This window comes from Stegodyphus dumicola, chromosome 9, assembly GCF_044657685.1.
Source record: "Stegodyphus dumicola isolate Sdum_Otavi_A_Nest chromosome 9, ASM4465768v1".
Classification (NCBI taxonomy): Eukaryota; Metazoa; Arthropoda; class Arachnida; order Araneae; family Eresidae; genus Stegodyphus; species Stegodyphus dumicola.
This window is the reverse complement of record NC_140776.1, coordinates 168,491,263-168,507,463: the sequence shown is the minus strand read 5'-3', so window position 1 is coordinate 168,507,463 and position 16,201 is coordinate 168,491,263. Positions and strand designations below refer to the sequence as shown.

The following is a 16,201-nucleotide window of genomic DNA, read 5'->3' as shown; positions in this document are numbered from 1 at the left end:
AGACGGGAGGATCAGATTCATGATCCCAAAAGTTGCCTTCTCTCCGTAGACGCTTGTATTCTCAAGGAGAGAGTCAGTCGTCGAACGCGCGCGATGGTGCACGTGTGTAATTTGGAGGTGAAGATGAAATAAAAATTGTTAAGTTTGAAATGTTGAATCTAATTTGATCTTCCTAAATAATTATCATAGATTCTTAACAATGATGACCCGGCCTTGCAGCAACCAAGCGTTATTGTTTTAAACTAATATTTGCACGGAAAAAAAAAAAAAAAATTCTCTTTTTTTTACATATTACTTGGGACTTAGCCACGTGACTGGAAATGACTGAAGGAACAGCAATAATCGGAGCAGTAAAGATACCTGTGTACAACTTCGCCGATCTTTCACTATGGTTCACTATGTGCGAAGCAACATTTGAATTGGGAACACCGAAAGCGATATCGGAGTCTCGCACGAAGTATAATTACATTGTTTCGCACCTGCCCGCCGAAGCCGCATCAATTGTGAGAGATGTGATCAAAGCCCCCAACTCCACGGATCCTTACAATCACATTAAAACTGAGCTAATCAAGCGGTGCGGAGAACCGACGCATCAAGAAATGAAAAAACTCCTCGGCGGCGAACAGTTGGGAGATCGCCGGCCAAGTGAACTCTTACGCATAATGCGACGACGCGCTGAGTCATACAGCGTTTCCGATGAACTAATGCTAACTGTTTTTACAGCACATCCCGAGTTTCGTACAGGTCGATACTCGCAGCGAACACGCCTTTAACCTTGGATAAAGCTGCGGAAGTTGCGGATCGTGTCATCGATGTATCACCATCTCCTGTAGCGGTAAGTGCCACAAATATTTGTTCTGCTAATATTTCAGATTCCATTGAAGAACGTTTACTCGCAGAGATAAAAAAAATTGCACGTAAGAATCGATGATATCTCGCGTGATCGTCGCCGCACTCGTAGTCAGAATAAATATCGCGGCTAAAGAGAACGCAGCCCCTCTCAAAATAAAAACAAGTTTGATACCTGTTGGTACCACCTTAAATTTTGTGAGAGAGCTATAAAGTGTACCCCGCCCTGTAAATTTTCAAAAAACGGCCCAGGCGAGGCATAGCGGCGACTACAGCCTTGCCCTCCAATTCTCGTCGCCTTTTTGTTAGAGATGCGCGCACAAATGTCAACTTCCTCATCGACACGGGTTCTGACGTATCTATAATTCCAGCAACAGCATTGCAAAGGCGAAATCGCATCCAGATGACCCTTTCAGCAGCAAACACTACACCAATTTCCGTCTACACTAGCCAAAATCTCTCCTTAGACTTAGGTTTAAGACGCATATTCAGATGGACCTTTCTTGTCGGCAGTGTTTCAACCCCTATTATTGGAGCAGATTTTTTGTATAATTTCAACTTGATGCCTAACCTCCACACAAAAAGATTAATCGACGGTAACACTAATCTTGGCTCTAAATGCAGTTTACGAGTTAGTGCAATACATTCAATAAAGACAGTATCTGGCGACAGTATATACCATAAATTATTATTAGAATTTCCAGAAATCACAAAACCACCCCGTGCTGACCAAGAAATTAAGCACACAGTAGTGCATCACATCCAAACCACAGGACCTCCCGTCACTGCTAAAGCACGACGTCTTGCCCCAGACCGCCTACGAATCGCCAAAGAAGAATTCCAAAATATGATAGAATTAGGCCACATTCGTCCTTCAAAAAGTAACTACGCATCACCTTTGCATATGGTCCCTAAAAAGGACAGCACGGAATGGCGTCCTGTAGGAGATTACAGAGCCCTCAATGCACAAACAATAAAAGATAATTATAACATTCCTAATATCTTAGATTTTACTTCTGAACTACATGGCTGCAAAATTTTCTCGTACCTTGATTTAATTAAAGCCTATCATCAAATCCCTATACATCCTGATGATATCCACAAAAGTGCTATAATCACCCCCTTCGGCTTATTTGAAAGCTGTCGCATGCAATTTGGCCTATGTAACGCTGCAGCCACATTCCAAAGATTCATCGATGAAGTTACTCGAGATTTAAAATTTGTTTATGCATTCGTAGACGATATATTAGTAGCATCTAAATCTGAGGAAGAGCATATCTCGCATCTAAGAATACTTTTTGAAAGATTGCAAAATTATGGCCTTAGCCTTAAACCTTCTAAGTGTGTTTTTGGTGTTTCCTCAATAAATTTCTTAGGTGTCAAAGTATCTGAAGAAGGAACAGAACCCCTGAAAGATAGAGTAGACTGTATTTTGAATTTTCCTAAACCTACTACCATAATTCAATTAAGACGCTTCTTAGGTCTATTCAATTTCTATAGACGTTTCGTTCCTAGAGCAGCACACATATTAGCACCCTTAAATAAATTTTCAGAAGGTATCAAAAATAATAAAAAGAGCAGAAAACCTAAACAAAACGATCCCAAAGAAACACTTCAATGGTCTGAGGCTAGCGAACAGGCATTTACAGATGCCAAAAATTCACTAGCTACCGCAACTCTTCTTCGTCACCCAATTCCAGGAGCCAAACTTAGTGTTTGGGTTGATGCCAGTGACCTGGCAGTTGATGGTTCCTTGATGCAACTCAACACAACCAACTGGGAACCGATTGCATTCTTCTCTGTTAAGCTCACCAACAGTCAACAAAAATTCTCCACCTATGATCGAGAACTATTGGCCATTTACACTGCGGTGAAGAGATTCCGGCACATGCTCGAAGGTCGGAACTTTATCATTTTCACTGATCAAAAGCCTCTTATCTACGCCTTTAAGCAAAATTCAGAGAAGTGCAGTCCGCGCCAATGGCGTCGACTTGATTTCATTTCTCAGTTTAGCACTGACATTCGTCATACCAGTGGTGTTAATAATAGCGTTGCAGATGCATTATCCAGAATTGAGATAAACAACATCTCAAATTCCTCATTTCTTGATTTTGAAGCCTTTAGTCACGCTCAGAAAGCTGATGATTTACAAAATCTGCAAAACAGCAATCATTCACTAGAAATAAAGTCCATGCCCAGCCCAGTGTCAGCAACAGAACTCATCTGTGATGTATCAACCGGAATTCCAAGACCTATTGTGCCAGCATCTTTTCGTAAAATAGTGTTTGACCATTTTCAGAACCTCTCGCATCCAGGAACAACAGGATCTTGCAAATTAATTTCTGCTCGCTATGTTTGGCCCAATATGAAAAAGAATATTAAAGACTGGGTAAAAAGTTGTGATGCATGCCAGCGATCCAAAGTTCACAAACACACAAAAACACCTCTGGGTACATTTGCTACACCAGACGCACGATTTTCTCATCTGCATGTGGATTTAATCGGACCCTTGCCTCCTTCAGAGGGCAAAATGTACTGCCTCACCATCATCGACAGGTTCACCAGATGGCCTGAAGTGATACCCATCGCTGATATGACAGCAGCAACAGCATGCAGAGCCTTGTTCGAAGGATGGATATCCCGCTTTGGATGCCCATCTACCATCACCACAGATCAGGGTCGCCAGTTTGAGTCACCTCTGTTCAGTGAGCTCACACAAATTATGGGAACAAGAAGAATTCGTACTACAGCCTTTCATCCCCAAGCAAATGGCTTAGTAGAACGTTTTCACAGAGTCTTGAAAAATTCTTTAAAAGCCCATGAAAACCCAAGATGGACTGAATCATTACCAACAGTTCTCCTTGGCATTCGAGCTGCTGTTAAAACAGACATACAAGCATCAAGTGCTGATCTTGTGTATGGAACTTCACTAAGACTTCCAGCAGATTTATTTTCCCAAAGTGCCCAAAATACAACTCCATCTTATGAGTATGTGCAGAAACTCCAGGCACAAATGCAGCAGTTAAAGCCATTTCCCAACCAAAATCACCAAACAAGAATCTTTGTGCACCCAGAATTGCAAAAGTGTACACATGTTTTCCTTCGTGTGGACAAAATAACACCACCGCTCACTCAACCATATACAGGTCCCCACAAAGTCATAAGTCGAAGCGACAAAGTTATAAAAATATCCATAAATGTCAGGCAAAGCAATGTTTCCCTAGACAGAGTGAAACCTGCATTCATGTATAATGATGAAATACAACAAATTCCTCACGAGCATGAACCTAAAGTCCCAGGAAATACTACTGGAAACTCTGTCAACAATTCCAAAACCACAAAATCTGGATGAATTGTGAAATTTAGCAAGAGACTCATCACAGAAATTGGTTAACTTGATCATAATTACTCTTGAGTTACTCGATTTTCAATGTTCATCATATCACAATTATTCTCTACAAATTTCAGAACTGAAAAACCTTTATTTTCATTTATTCATGTCAATTAGATTTAACCTGTATTACTTTATTTTGTTTTCTACTTTTATTTAATTTCATGTATGTAAGTGATTTCAGCAACTGACACAACCCAGCATCCCAATTCCCTTTTGTTTATGCTATGTATGTGTAAATACTGTCGTTCTTTCACTTCGCTTGTTCACTGGGGGGATACTCTTGTTGTGGTTTATCTTATTTGAAAAAGTCTAAAAAAATATCATACCAATTTAACCCCAGAACAGCTGAGAGATGGCAGCATATAATTACAGACCACAAAATTCTATCCCAAGATTCTCAAGGAGAGAGTCAGTCGTCGAACGCGCGCGATGGTGCACGTGTGTAGTTTGGAGGTGAAGATGAAATAAAAATTGTTAGGTTTGAAATGTTGAATCTAATTTGATCTTCCTAAATAATTATCATAGATTCTTAACAGATATTTCACTTGTCACACAGAAAAAGAAAACTCAAAATAATTTTCAATTTTTTTCTTAAAATTATCCATTTGCCTTATAAAATAAATATTTAATTAAACTAAATTTTAAAATTTACATTTCCATGTGCATATTATGAAGATTATTATTATTTTATATATACATACTGTATATATAAAATATGTAGACCCAGATTTAGACTAAGCCTCATATACATTTACTTCTCCCCCCCCCCCATTTCTTCTTTCTTGGTCTTGGTTCAATCCACAGTAAAACTGGCATAAATTTTTTTTTATGCCAGTTTTACTGCATCCTTTCCTTTAAAAGTACATCCTTTCCTCGAGTTTCTAACGACGTTTTGTTCCTAATGACCATTTCCTTGTTGCCCTAAAAATATGCTTATTTTGCTAAATGGTTTATCCAGTTCTAACTGTTTGCATGTATCATATAATAACAGAGCTGTGACAGACACATATACTAGTGTTAAAATATTTTGTTCTTGATGTGAAATGCCATTCATGTTACAATACTGAGGATAATAATAAAATTTACATGTCTTTTTTTTATTATATGCTTGCCTACCTACTGAATTTAATTTTATATTATCATTTTTATTTTTCAAAATTGTATTTTAGAACGCCCCTCTCATTCTTTAACTTCATTTTTCTTTACTTTGAAATTCTTCATTTGAGACATATACAATTTCCTCCAATTTTAGTACAAAATCGAGGGGAAAAAAAAAGTACCTGGAAAATCTCAGTAACGATGGTGAGGTCCAAATTAAGTTAGAAATTAAGCAATTCATTTCACAGCTGCATTTTCAGCAGTGAAATTTCTTTTAAGGGTAAAAAATGTTACAACTATTAGGTGTTTTGTTAGAAAAATTCTGTGCTTTAATAAATAAATGCATTATTTTCTTGACGAAAAGGAATTTCTAATAATGCTTTGTATCCATATTGTTAATTACTGGACATGCATTTGTTTTTTTTATTTAATTCAGTTGGGGAAATATTCAACCACATTTTTCTGTATATCTTGCATAGAGATTGCTCATATTTAGGGTTTTCATAGATGCTAACTCTACTGGTTTTCAATCACGTTACAAAAATCTCCAGTTTTTGAGATTTCATTGTTGACAGCTGTGGATTTTCTTCAGATGAAAAATAGACATTTTTATGACTTTATTGTTTATCAATTATTTTTGTATGCTTTTGTAATTTTTTTATTATTAAAATATTTTCCCTTTTACAAAGTTCTAAACTTTTTCTTTTTTCAGATTCACCTCACCGATGATATCGGAACAACATTATTGATGTTTGTTGTATTCAGATCTGCTTTCGACGAAATAAATTCAGGTAGTGAAAAATATTCATATGCAGATTTATTTACGCTCTTCATAGAACGGGGATGTGACGTTAATGCCACTAGGTTGGGTAGTACTGTTCTTCACTTGGCAGTTATCGAAAAACAAGAAATTTTAGTGCGAAAATTGCTCATTTCTGGAGCTGAAATCGACAGACGTGATGAGTATGGTTTTACCCCATTGTTCTATGCATGTAGAAGAGGTAGCCAGAGATTTGTGGATTTACTTATAATTGCTGGTGCTAAATTATGCACACAGAATTGGAGAAATAATTTGATAATCTCTGGAAATGAAGAAAGCATTAAGATGCTTATATATATAAATGATAAATCCAAGCAGTGTCATACGCTGGAAAACTTGTGTTACATTAGTATCAGGAAAAGACTTCAGAATGTAGAAAGAGATGCCTTTCAACTGGGTTTACCTCCATTATTAATAAGACGCTTACAACTCAAAGACTGTTCTAATTATGTAGGATGATTATTCTAATTATGTATGATGTACTGAGTTGTAAAGTTTAATAAAGGGTAAAATATTGCTAAGTATGCATTTTCCTTTTTTGAGGGGGCTGAAATAACACTTCTTTTATTATTTTACATTCTTACAATATTTGCTGTCATAATTTATAAAAGTTGCGCTATATCTATAGTATAAACAAGCAAGAAGAAAGGTGTGCATATATCATATGTTAACAACAAAACAATGCACAAATGGAAAAGTTTGTAACCCAATAAAAGCACTTTTGTTATAAATAACACCAAGCAAGAAATAACATTTGCATGGAAGGAAAGCTTTTTTAGAATTATATTTAAATTATCTGCGACAATAAAAGCATGATCAAGTTTTCTTGCCAATTAACAGAACCAGTCCAGTCCTCCTGTATACAGATTTGGGAGATATTTTAAAATTTTATTGCCTTTTAGTCCACTTTCACATTACTTTGATTACCATTAAAAATTAACATGAGTCCGGCCTCTGAAAATTTACATCTTATTCAAAAATTACAAATCTTTGGATAAGATTACAATCACAGATACAAATCTTGTTCAAAGAGTTGAAGTTATATATTTAATTATTTATATGACTTATCGTTATTATCGTTGCTAGAATATTTTATTTTGATAATTATATTTTACTTTTATTGGAGCTGGAATAATGATTGCAGTTTGTGTTTTCCAGCAGTTAATTAATTAAACTAAAAAAGTATTGCTTCTTATCATCTTTCGTTTTTTAATATAACCGTTACATGAAATTAATTCAGTTTCAGAATCCTTACTTCTTCAGAAATATTTGCAAGAAATTTCTGAAACAAAGTATACAAATGATTTCAAATGCTAAAAACTGAAAAATTCGAATAACTAGATAAATAATTATAAAATAATATAGTAAACAATTTTTAATGCCTAATCTTTTATACCTAATTCATTTTTAAAGCAACAACAGTCCAAGTCTTCTCAATTTTACTCACAAGATAAATATGTATTACTATTATTTTGGCGTGTGTTTTGGGGTTTGGCTGTATTATGAAACGCTAATACCACACAACGTAAATTGTTGGTACATCACATGATATTCTTCCGAGATGTGAAGAACACAAGTTCGGCCCACTCAGTCTCTTTCGTGCAAGGTCCAAAGAAGCCACTATTGAGATTGATGGAAGAAATTTTTTTTTTGTTAAAGTATATTTTGCCAAACAGATCTCTTCTAAATATCTGATATCACGTAATAGAAAATAAGGTAGAAAAGAAATCTCATTGTTTTCTGAATAGAAGCTCAACGTTAAGATAGGATAATCATTCTTTTTATAAATAACAGAGGTCGCTTTCAACACAAGTGCCTCAACAAATCACTTTGCTGTTAGTTTTCTATCGCTGATATCTGTCACCGTTTTTCCTTTATACAGAACAACATGTCTCAGGTATTATAATTATGATACTAAAAAGATTTTTTAGAAAGTTTTAGCATTCATCCAATAATCATGTAAATCACAGCTCAAAATAGCTCTTTAAGCTAAATCATTTAATAACAGGTAGCACATTGAAATTCGGACTGTCTCGTTTAACTAACCAAAACCCTCAAGTAACTCGAAACTCCTTCCCTCCGAAAAAGCCAACAGTAGAAACATTTCTAAGAAAACGACTCATGTTCCATATACAGAAATTTTGCCTGGGACCTAATAATAATTTAGAGTTTCTCTCTGAGTGTCATGTTTGTTTATACTCTTTTAAATTTTGTTCCACATAAATGTTTCCTCAGAATCGTTACAACATTAAGCATTTCCCCCCCCAACTCTTATTCAGGTTCACTTGGCTCTAGAACTCAATAAAGGACATCCCACTACAACGCCCACAGTTGGATAATCTGAGGTTACTAGCAGGTACTCCCTAAACAGCAGAAACTCAGTATAATCACGTATGTGTCAAAGTACTAATTACATCTCACTTGATATGAGCTGGTAAAGCGCGTGGAATGAAACGATATTTAAGATAGTAGGTGCTTGGAAATTTATATCGTTGGTCCTTTGGTATTTAATTAGGAAAATTCTCAAAGATCCATTGTGGAAGTATTTCAGATTACTGAGAATTACCTGCTATGTGCAGTATCCTTATATCTGCATCAAGGTATAAAACAGGCCCTTTAATTTCTCTTTCAAAGTTTCCATGTAAACGTGGATTGCAGATAAAATTCAACTAGTTACAAAAGAATAAAACTTGCAAATTTATTTTGAGACTAGCGGAAGTACAAGTTGGATTGAGAGCAATGCATCTAACAGCACAGATCTGTAATACCGCTATAATCCTTCTCTAAAAACGATAAAAAAAAAGTACAATTCACATTCATACATTTTTCAGTCTGATGCGATATGGAACCCACATAAAAATTTTCGATAGAAAAATAAGCTAATTCTGTTTCATTATATCAGCAACAATGGCACGCAGTTTTGAACGATTTTTGTTTTTCTTATCAAATAGTCCTAAAAGCTTAATTTCCATTCAATATTTCACCTATAATTAATTTTAGTTGATTAAATGTGGCAAAATCTTGACCTTTATTCATCAGAAATTAATAACATGAACAAACAAACATACATTCTTCTTTATATGTATAGATTTTGTAAAACTTGCAAATTTTTATTAAAAAACTCCATGATTTGAAAGCGAGCGGTAGCAACACTTCGAAATAAAGCATTTTTATCTCCAAAGCTCGAAACTGTTGCCACTCGGAAAAATGTGTGCGAAAATCAGCGCTTTCAGAGTTTTTAATTAGTATGTCAGCTGATTAAATTCGAAAGAAGATGGGACTAGTCGAAATGGCTTACCACGGATTTTTGGAATCGGGAATAATGTATTTAATGTTTGGCAATTCTATTTTTATTTCATTGTCAAACTTAGAAATTTTTTATTAATAATCTCTAGGATTTGATTGCGAGAGGGTTGCCACTCGGAAATATTAGGGCGAAAATTATCATTTTCCCAAGTTTTTAATTAATATCTCCGATTTTAGCTACTTCATTTTGGAAAAAAGTGGTGGTCGACCTTTGCAAGACCCAGAAAACAATTGTAGAAAGTTTGGTGAGAAACACACAAATTTTCTTCTTTATATATATAGATGGTGTGAAAACAGAGTTGTTGTGTTATCCAGCTACATTGACCTATGAGCAGCCGTGCAATAATGATGCTGAACACTGGTACTTCGACCTGAGCTCGATTCTAGACAGACGGGCTGATTGCATCGGCGTTTTCATGATTTGTCTACTGTTTAAGGAATATACTAGCTAGTTTCCCTTAAAACTCCTTCCAAGAAGACATTTCCCCTTAGGCAGACAACCCATGCATGCTTTGTCGTAATCAAATAATATACATACAAGTCATTTTGCCAGTGGGTATATTTTTGTCTTAAAGATATAAATTGAACGAATAGAAAACCTCATTACTTGCAACTGTAATGTATAATCAATACATTGTAAATAAAGGTTTCTCTTCGACAGACTTTCTTCAACTACATATAATTAAGTAAATATTTATTTGCTTGTATAATACACTGCTGACAAAAAATTGACAAGAAATGCAATTTTGAACGTTAAATAAGTACTTGAATTTCATTGCCATTGCAGAAAGGAATACTGAAGTATCATACAATATTATCAACGCAACTGGATATTCTTCACAACTACACATCAACAGCATTCAGGGCAGAGATACTTTCTTGATTTGAAAAGATGTGTCAAATAATGTTGCATCTTGAAATTTTCCAAAACAGATAAATACGTCATCTTGAAAGACCCAAATAGAATAAAAGTATTGTTTTAAAGCTGAGAAATGTAAACTTAAAGTACATGGGCATTTGGCGTTAAAAACTATAAACGGCGAATCACTTTTCAAATTGTTCCCACCCAATATTATCGCCCTATATTATATTTAAAGAAATTAAATAGTGAAGAATCTGCATAAATGTATGTATATTCCTCGCACTGTAAAATAGCGTAACCTAAAGCCATTGAAATTTGGAATAACGTAATCTTCCATAGAATATGGGCATGTGGAAGCCCTAGTTTGAATTTGAAATTTGTTTTATTATCAATTTCTTGTTCAGAAACACTTCAACGTGTTATTGACCAAAACACTAAACGATTTGAAGCAAGTAGTGGCAACACTGTGCGAAAGAAAAACATTTTTATCTCCAGGGCACGAGACTCTGTATCGGAATTTCTAAAGATATACTCATTTAAAAATTATTTTGTGATATTGCTGTTGAACTGAGTTTCATGGTTTGAATACAAAGAACATGATATTTAAAAAATAAGGAAAACGTTAAAAAAGTAATTTAACGCAATTAAATTTTTAATTAATTTAAAATCTGAAACCTTTGAATTTTTTTTCTTACTGCTTTTAACCTTTTTTCCACTTTTCACTTCACCATATTTCTTCATTCGCCTCATATACTGGTGATTATTTTATTGTCGGCACACATATGCAGTTTCCAGTGACATAATAATTGTTACTAACGCTGAATACTGTAATTTTTTTATTTCATTTTACGTAATATTGACTTTCATAGACTAATATGGTCTTTCGTTGTGTTTTGCATCGGAACGCATATATATTATACGAATCACAGCCAACTTATAAGGAGATTTTGAAGTATAGAAGATATTCCTCATTGAAATCGTCTCTGTTAAAGACAAGTCTGAAAATGCGAATGTCGTCCGTTTTCAGACATACAAAGATAAATTTTGAAACATTTTAGAAAATTATCGAACAGTTTTGAACCGAGCATGAATAGTTATTCCTATAAGTTATTGTACAAAACTAAGCGGAGAGATTTCAGATGAACGTTAAAATAACCAAAGAAATAGTAGAGCAGGTATTAGTGCAATCGCGATGCGCGTGTGAAGGGTCACAGAAATATGGCTCCACACTTAACCGTTGCGGTCGCGGTTCAAAGCTGGCTTTCAGCATAATAAACCTCATACAAATGGCAACCACTTCAATTGAAATGAACATTAATTCATTATTTTCTCAAACTTCGAAAGTAACTCAAATTTTATGGGGTCTAATCATTGCTGCTGAATTTATTATAATGTTTTATGTATAAAATGTCAAACAAGTCAGCAAATTAACTCGATGTTGCTGCCATTACTTTAATGTAGGGTTCTTCAACCCGTAGCCCGCTGAAGGTGTTTTAGTGGCCCCACATTTGAATTTGAAGAAACATTGAAGAATTTTTGATTTCAAGAAAACTTGCCTTGTCAGCTTTTTCTCGTAAAAAAAAATCCCTCCTATTCTTGATATTTAAAACATTTTATTGACATGCCTCATATTATTTGAGGTAAAATTTTCTGAAAATGACGAATTTTAGGCAGTTTGCCTTATTTGCAACGGCAGTGTATCTGTGATGAAGGAATACAACATTAAGAAATATGATACTAAGCACAGTGAGACACATTCTGCACTGGAAGGTCATTTTCGAAGTGATAAGGTGAGTGAATTAAAATCAAAACTAAATTTTCAGCAGTCTTTCTTCACCACAGCGAATAAAGAATATGAAAATAGTGTTCGTGTTAGTTACGTAATAGCAGAAAAATTGCTAAGGGTGGAAAACCATTTTCTTATGGAGAATTTCAAAAGAATGTCTTCAGAGTGCAGTTGATGTACTTTGGCTTTCGAGTCATATCGAATATTAGCTTGTCTGGTGTGACAGTAGCCAAGCGCATATAGGATCTCGCAAGAGATATATTCAGAAAATTAAAATGTAAATGCAAAAAATTTGAGTCTTATTCTGTAGCGATAGATGAATCGACAGATGCAACAATTTAGATATTGCACAAGTAACCATTTTTATTCGTTGCGTTGATAGAGACTTCACAATAGTAGAGGAATAAGCCAGAGTTGTTGCACTTAAAAGTACAATACGAGGAATGGATTTATATTCCAGTCTGACACAAACTTTGGATAAATGTAATGTTGACTTCGGTAATATATCTGCTATAACCACGGATGGTGCTACATCTATGACTGGAGACAAAATGAAATTAAGAACATTACTCATATCTCATATGAAGGCTAGTGGAAATAATACTATGATGATTTTCCACTGCATCATTCTTCAAGAAAATTTGTGCAAGAAGTTATTCTCAAACTTTGAACAATGTGATGAGTGTTGTTGTAAAAGTGGTTAATTTCATTCGGTCTAGAGGACTTAATCACAGGTAATTTGAACAGTTCTTGATTGATTTGGAAGCTGAATATGGTGATGTTGTGTATTATGTGGAAGTACCTTGGTTGAGGCCACTCTTGTTTGATCTTGTCCACTCTTGAAGAAAGATGCTTCAGCGTCTGTTTTGTTTGAAGAGCGAAATTCAACAACTCATGGAATCTAAAGGAAACTCTATTCACGAGTTCAGTGATGAGATATGGTTGAGAGACTTTGCATTTCTTGCAGACATTGCAGGTCATCTCAATGATATGAATTACCGCTTACAGGGAAAAGATTTACCTATATTAATTTAGAAGTCAAACAACGAAAATCAGCGTTATATTTTCAAATATCGCAGGACTAGTTTCGATGGTTTTACCGAACCATCATATTCAGCTGCAAAAGAGCAAATGAACGAGATAAGATATAATGACAACATAAGACAAGAAAAGCCAGGACAAGAAACAAGCTACTGGCGCCATCTGTTGAAGAAACCAGAACTAAAACATAATTTCTTTAAAGGCTGAAGGCAAAGTGGATTGGAATCAGGGTCATTAACTAGAACAGAAAGATTTTTTTAATGTGAAATGCCTCTAGAAAATCCAGTTCACCAATGGAAGATGCTTTTTGAATAATTTTGGCAGCAGAAACATTTAAATTGTGATTTTCATACCAACAATGTTGGGCAACAGAAGACTTCTGTGTTTCCTTTTTCCTAACATATGCCTCATGTTCTTTAACGCGAAATTTTAAGGCTCTCTTAGTTTGGGCGATGTAATTTAAACCAAACTGGCAAGGAATCCTATAAATACCCCAGGAATTCATATCCGGAATGGGGTCCTTGAGTATAGAACTCGGAATTTTATTGATGGGAGAATAAATGACCCGAATTTGAAATGCATTGTACAAATAATTATGTACAATGCATTTCAAATTTCAATTTTCTGCAAAATACGTGCAAACTTATAGCCAATTGATGGAAAGAAGGGAATGGCAACGGAATTTTTATAATCTCCTAAAACAAGAGTGGGCTTTTTTGTGTGTTGAGATGAGAAGTTTTTAACTGCTTCATTAATAATGTTGGGTGAAAAGCCCCTGTCAATAGCTATCGCTTTTAAATAATTTAGTTCTTCATCAAAGGATAGTTTGGAGGAGCAAACTTGAAGAGCCCGGAAAACATAGGAATAAAATGAAGCTAACTTTTGTTTAGTCGGATGACATGATTTGAAGTGAGGTGGAAGGCTTCAGTAAACCGTAGTACTGAAGATGGATGTGTTTTGCGTGACTAGAGTGTCGAGAAACGGAAGAGATTTTCAAGTCTCAAGTTCAAAAGTGAATTGAATAGCAGGATCAATGGAATTCATTGTTGAAAGAACTTTATTTAAATCATCTTTATTACCTTCAAACAGGGTAAAAGTATCGTCTACTATATTTGTTCGACGTTTTATTGCGTCTTAATTAAAAGATCTACTTGTTCATAATCTTTGTTATATTGTAAAAAGCTTTTAATACAAAATTAATCCTCTGGGAAAGTCAATAGCTAAATAAGAATCCCACTCACTTTTCTAAAATTGGTGGAGTGTGCAAAGAACTCTACAGCGTGGAATACAAATAATTATGTACAATGCATTTCAAATTTCAATTCAAAAGCAGATTATGTGATTTTCGTAAAAATGAAATTAGATTGTTCTCCTTACCATTTTCAGTAGACGTTGCAAGTGTTTCACCTGAACTTCAATTAGAATTTATAGATTTAGAGTGTGACTGCAGTAAAACACAAGTTTCTTGAAAATCCTACACTAATTAATTTTTATTCGAAGTACGTGACCGAAGACAAGTATCCAGGGAATTCGTAAACATACACACTTCTTGTCTTCTTTCTTTGGCAGTACCTACATACGTGAACAGCTCTGTAGTAAAATTAAAATCCTAAAATCGAAAACAAGAACACGGCTGACAAACAGACATTTGGAGGAAACTCAGCAAGACAGATTAAACCGGATATTGAAGCTCTAATCAAGCAAAAACAACGTCAAATTTTACTTTAAAACTAAAGTATCTACCATATCCCACCAGTAATGTAATTTGTTTTCTTTTTTTATTGTAAATGCATTTTGTAACATCGTTCCGTACAATCATCTTTACGCTTTTTTTTTCATAGTTAAAAAAAAGTTTCAAAACATTTTAATTCAATTTCCATTTGATGTTTTGGTTCCAAAAAGTCACACACATATATATATATATATATATATGCAAATCTGTAACACTATATCTTTGGCTAGAATGAGTTATAGTCTTACAAAACAAAGCTCCTTTTTTTATAAATTTTCAGACTACACTATTTTTTTGTCAGACACGTGGCCCGCGGATCTTTATGAATTTATCCATGTGGCTCTCAGGCATGAAACGTTGAAAACCCCTACTTTAATGGAAACATGAAATAATACAAAATTTTAATTTCTTAAATAAATGTTTGATTTTTCTTATCAGATATCGTGACAGGCAGTGGCGGCTTGCCATATGGATCAGGCAAATGACTGATTTGCAAGTTCATCATTAGATGTGGGAATTAAAGCAAATATGTGGAAATATATTAGTAATTAATTTATCTAGCTTAATGAGCTGCATGAGGTCTTCAGGTGGAGAGGTAAAGTGTGATATTCTTTGGGGAGGAAATCCCATCAGTCATGAAATTCGTAATTTCTTGATCCAGAGGGTTGTTAGCTGGAAAAACGTTTGGCTTGAACTGATTTTTGAGAGAGTTGGCAAAAAGCTCTGCTTTTTCTTAATCAGTGCAAGCAGTATTCTTGTTTCTGGCAAATATTTTAAAATTTAATGGGGACAGCTAAAGGTTTTTCTTTGAAAGGAAATATAAGCAGTATTGATATTTGAAATCACTTTCAAACTTCTATACAGTTAAATGTTTGATATAAACACTCTATTCACTTCTCAACCCGTAGTAAACATGTTTCAGTCAAAGAAAAATAATCTGCGAAATTATTTTAATTGTAGATATTGGAAAAAGTAATTCTTCCATAAAACAAAAAATATTTTAGATTCCCATTTTTAATGACTTTACATGGAAAAGAACATTACCATCTTATAAAAGCATGTCATATATCAGTATAATATAAAAATTCACTTTCCCAGAAGGACATAAAATCTGCAAAAATTTCCAATGCTGTTATTTTATTTATTTTAGATATCATAGACCGAAGAAATTGCAGCATCTCAGATGCTCATTTAAATCGTCAAATCGTTTTTCCTATAGAACTACAGTAGTCCCTGAATACAGTTGCAATACATTTTGCAACTGTATTAAAAAAAAAATGGCACTCAAAAGTCAAATTTAGCATCATGTAAAA

The 16,201-nt window shown here is 34.5% G+C and overlaps 1 long non-coding RNA gene across 1 annotated transcript; it reads left to right on the top strand.

The window, feature by feature from the left end:
• Positions 1-395: 395 nt before the first annotated feature.
• Positions 396-6,682, top strand: LOC146995550 (uncharacterized). The gene is made up of 2 exons (XR_015043136.1): positions 396-835; positions 6,054-6,682. It is a non-coding gene; the product is annotated as an uncharacterized LOC146995550 (long non-coding RNA).
• Positions 6,683-16,201: the final 9,519 nt, after the last annotated feature.